Source organism: Nicotiana sylvestris, chromosome 6, assembly GCF_000393655.2.
Source record: "Nicotiana sylvestris chromosome 6, ASM39365v2, whole genome shotgun sequence".
NCBI lineage: Eukaryota > Viridiplantae > Streptophyta > Magnoliopsida > Solanales > Solanaceae > Nicotiana > Nicotiana sylvestris.
Genome location: NC_091062.1, coordinates 125,685,622 through 125,690,857, shown reverse-complemented (window position 1 = coordinate 125,690,857; position 5,236 = coordinate 125,685,622). Strand labels below are relative to the sequence as shown.

The 5,236-nt window shown below is 38.6% G+C and overlaps 1 long non-coding RNA gene across 1 annotated transcript; it reads left to right on the top strand.

The window, feature by feature from the left end:
• The first annotated feature begins 257 nt into the window (after positions 1–257).
• On the top strand, positions 258–1,251 carry LOC138872075 (uncharacterized). Its single transcript, XR_011400496.1, has 2 exons — positions 258–378; positions 1,168–1,251. It is a non-coding gene; the product is annotated as an uncharacterized lncRNA (long non-coding RNA).
• The last annotated feature ends 3,985 nt before the right edge of the window (positions 1,252–5,236 follow it).

The following is a 5,236-nucleotide window of genomic DNA, read 5'->3' as shown; positions in this document are numbered from 1 at the left end:
CTATGCCGCCCCAGCTCCGCCCACCGCCGCCGGCCGGAAATCGCTGCCGCCGGCGTACCACCTCCAAATTCACACCATGTAATCTCCACAACTTCCTCCTTCCATATCTCCAAACCAAATCCTTCAAAAATCCCTCAAACTCCTTGAATCTTAGATCTAGGAAACTTTCCCGTCACTTTTTTGCCCAAATTCTTGAAGCTCCAACCACTACCACCCCACAATACTTACATCAATGAATAGAGATCCTCAAGACCTAGCTATTGATGCCAATTTCACCATGAAAATCCGGCGATCAAAATCCGGCCAAATTCCGGCGACCTCCCCGAACACCCTCTTTTGGCATACCACCATTTTTTCGGCCACTTGAATTATAAAATGGTAAAAATCTTATTATTTTTTGTGGCTGATTTTTTATTTTATTTATATTTTTTCAGATCTTATTTTTGTCTATTATTAATTATTTTAGCATTAGTTTTTGAAGTTTAAAATGTCAAATTTTCTGTTTTTGCACTTGTTGAAGTAGTAAAATAGTTTTGTGTTGATAAAAGTGAGGTAGTGAAAAATACTTAAGAGTATATGGTACTTGTTTGATTATTTATTTACTACTTCAAGACTCTTTGAGTACAACACTCAAAAGTCAAATTGTTTGGTAAAAAATGTAGACCTTTGGACAGTGTTTGAATAGAAGTCTATCTTTGAATAGTGGAGAGCAGATTTTGTTTGAAATACTTGACAAGATTTGAACCAGAAAGTCTGGCATTTTGAATTTAAGAGAAAATTTTGTAGAAAAATCTGTCAAAAAGATTGATTTTTAATTTTTTTGAAATAGCTGATTGTTTTGATATAAAAGGAGGACACTCCATCTTACTGAGGAGCTCTAGACACACAAAAAAGAGAAAAAATCAGTAGCTATAATATCCCTTAGCAGCTTTTGTGAGTTGATTCTTAAGTGAAAAACTTGTTTAAGGAAAATAGAGTAGTCTTGAAAGATTTTTCTGGAGTTACATAATTGTACTGTTTTGCTGGGGTATTTCTAGTTTATTTTCTTGGGTTTGAATCTGCCGGTTGTCGCTGTCTTTTGCTGTTGTTGCTGCCCGTTTAATTGTTTTGCTGTTGATTTTGGAAAGAGCTGACTCTGCTGTATTTGTTCTTCTTTCTGCTGTCCAGGTAATTTTCGGACCATGTAAACTCATAAAATCGAGTTGGAATGAAAGATAATGACGCTGGGAAATATTAGTAGCTTTATCCTTCTATTGTAGTTCATTTTTATATGCTCTTGAATGTTTGATAATGTTATAACGATATGTTAGTTAATTAAATTGTGTTAAGCATCTTTAATTATTTTTATTTTTGCAAAGCATTAGATATAATTCCACTGGCATTTGGTTGTCTGAAAGGAGCATATATATTAAAATTTGAACCCTTGTAGCCATGTTTGTCCCTTTGTTGTCACCAAGCTAAGTTTTTATTATTATTATTATTATTATTATTATTATTATTATTATTATTATTATTATTATTATTATATTATTATTATTATTATTATATTTTAGAGTCCCAATAATTTTTTTTATCTCTTAAAAAATACTTATTTAGTAAGGTAGTTAAGTTGTAGATTAGAAAGACAATCTGTAAACTTATTTTTGTAAATAGTTGGCTACGGATTGCAAATAGCAAGATATGGCCAAATCTGTAACATAGCTTTAAAAGGCCATATCTGCAGATTTAAAGTCCAAAAGCATATGGGCTTTTGGATTTTGTCTTGGACATGAGCCCATTTGACTCCATCAACCCAATAGTGGGCTGCCTCATTCAATGTCAAGACAAGCCCACATCTTACTAGTTTTAAGCAATGTCAATTGATAATTTTCTCTCATTACTCTCATCTTTTAAATTAGTAATCATATCAATAATTTTCTCTCATTAGTTAAGTTGTAGATTATTATTCAAATCTTTTCTTTAATTTTTTTTAAAAATAAATAAAAACGGACATAAGAAAAGCATAAAAATCAAATAAACCACAGTTTATCCAAGTTTAATTCAAGCCAAATGTAGTCAATAAAGTGACCGTGCTAGAACCACGGGACTTAGAGAATGCCTTACACCTTCTCCCCGGTCAACAGAATTCCTTACCCGGACTTTGTTTTCGCAGACCAATAATAATAGAGTCAAACCTTCCTTTGAATAGGAATTCAAATAAAAGGTGACTTGGAACACCAGTAGAAATCAATTCTAAGTGGCGACTCTGTAAATAAAATAATCCCTACTTTAAATTTGTCACTTTAATTGAAAAAACTCTTTAACCCACAATCCATAATATTTTACACTTATCTCTTGGAGGGGTAAAAATGGGTGTGACATAAGTGACCTCTGAGGCCACCATTCCCGAAACTTGTGGTAGGCTTTTTCACTAACAAATCTTTCTTGCCATACCACAGGATTCCTTGTTCTCTCCAACCCTCCTGTCTGGGTGTTACCACCCCTCCCGTCGTTAGGGATATCAACATCTACATCAATAGGGTTTTGTCTAGGCGGAGAAACTGGAGTAGTTGGTGAGGTCGGAGTTGCAGCATGTGAGGAAGATGATCCCGATGCCTCACTACCACCCTCTAAGCCATCAGACGACTCAATATAGGAGGTGGGCACATCCACCAGTCGGTACTTCTCCAGGAAATCCGGGACATGAGTAGGTACCGACTTTTCTTTCGAAGCTTCTCGGGAAGGGACATAGTCACTACCCTCAGAATGGGATGTGTCTCTATCCGCATCTTTGATGGCCTTTTGCGTTTTCCCAATAAATTGTTGTACTGCGAGGGGTAACTCGATTCTTCCTCGTCCCCTACCCCGGGAGGACTCTGCTTTCCCTTTTTGTTTCTCACTTTCACCTCTAGATTTGAACATTGTCTGCATACACAATCAGTGAAAGATCATTAGTATTGTTGCTAAAAGAATCAGTGAAGAAAAACAGATGAAAAGTTGACAATGTTTCACAAGCACAAATCCGCTGACAACGGAAAAAGGAGGGTAGTCGTGGAATGGTTACCGCTGATAGCGAAAAAAGGGCCGCGACCGCGCAGGGCTGGGAATCACACTATCTAGCCTCTAAATCTGAGGTTTGCTGAGAGCGGAATTTTTGGTGCGGCCGCGAAAGTTGAACCACTGTCCGCGGAAAAACAAATGCGATCGCGGACCCAATTTGACACTTCTCTGAACTTTAATTCCACTGTCTGCGTAAAAGGAATTGCGACCGCGTAAAGCAGGCCACTATCAGCGGAATTTCTACTGCTTACCGCGGAATTCAGCCCAATTTTTAACTAAGTACTTCACAAGAACGCTGACCACGGAATTACATCTGCGGTCGCGGAATTCAAAAATTAACCAGGCAACCTAGGGTTTCACTTTTTCAACCATTAACAAGTGTTATGAACATTACCAATCCCTACTAGGCATGCCTAACAAGTATCATTATGCATTTTAGCAACAATTAATTAGCTACCACTTAACCCTAGTTGAAACTAAAAGAAAAGAGGAAGAAGTTAACACTAAAAGAAAATATAAGTATAAATTGAAAAACAATGTTTATTTGAGCATACCAGTAGTTGGATGTGTGTTGGAAATTGACTTCTAAGAAGTGTTATGCGGATTAGGGCTCAGAGTAGGAGAAGATGATGAACAGTAGCTTTTCTTTTGAGAATGAAAAGTGCGAAAAGGGTAAAAGGTTCCCTGACCTTCTATTTATACTAAAAAGACTAGGACCCACAGAGCTTACCTGGCGCGGCTGCGGAATTCCACCGCGGTCCATGTTTTTACCTGTTCTGGAGCTGCATGTTCAACATTTCCGCTGAGAGCAAAAAATGGGCACGACCGCGGAACAGGTCCGTTGACCGCAAAAAAGCCACCGCGAACGCGGATGAAACTTTAGAGAGGTCTTATTTTGGACTTTTCAAGTCTGCGTCTGCTACCAAATTATGCCCCCGCGAAAAGCTTCTGCTGACCGCGAAATTTTGAGCGTGGTCAGCGGTCCAACTACAAACTTAGCCAAATTTTTCTAGTATTGTCCTGCACTACATTAAACATTCCTACACACATCTCACAACCAGTTAGTCCAAAATAAATCATACACTAAGAAGAAAATCAAAAAGAAGAAAAACACATGGGTTGCCTCCCAAGAAATTCCTGATTTAATGTCGCGGCATGACGCATGTTACCATCATCATTTGAAATTGATCAAGGCCACCACGTGGCTGTTATCAAATTTTCCCAGGTAGTGTTTGACTTGGTGCCAATTAACTTTGAAAACTTCACCATTTTTATTCTTCAAATCAAGAGCACCAAATGGAGTCACATGTACCACTTCAAAAGGGCCACTCCATTTTGACTTGAGCTTTCCCGAAAATAGTCGTAATCGAGAGTTGAATAAGAGAACCAAGCCATCATCCTTGAATTCCTTTCTCCGGACATATTTGTCGTATAAGTACTTCATCTTGTCCTTATACAAGGACGAGCTGGAATAAGCATGAAACCTAAACTCACCAAGTACATTGAGTTGCTCTACCCGGAGATTTGCTGCAACATCCCACTCAAGATTTAACCTCTTCAACGCTCACATGACCTTGTGCTCCAACTCAACCGAAAGATGGCATGCTTTCCCAAATACCAACCGGTACGTAGACATGCCAACTGGGGTTTTATATGCAGTCCTGTAAGCCCACAAAGCATCATCTAGTTTCCTTGACCAGTCAGTCCTACTTGCATTGACAGTTTCTGACAATATGCTCTTTATCTCCCTGTTGGAGACCTCAATTTGTCCACTAGCCTGAGGATGATAAGGAGTTGATACCTTGTGATTGACACCATACTTTACAAACAAAGTGTCAAATGCCCTATTGCAGAAATCTGAATCCCCATAACTGATGATTGTCGAAGGAGTGTCAAACCGTGTAAAGATATTCTTCTTGAGAAATGACACCATACTCCGGGCTTCGTTATTGGGCAAAGCCACGACTTCAACCCACTTGGAAACATAATCAACGGCCACAAGAATGTAAGTGTTGCCACATGAACTCACAAAAGGCCCCATAAAGTCTATGCCCCACACGTCAAAAATGTCAACCTCAAGAATAGTGGTGAGAGGCATTTCATCCTTCTTGGAGATTCCACCAGCTCTTTGACACTCATTACATCTATTGACAAGCTCACCAGCATCTTTATACAGAGTAGGCCAATAAAAACCACA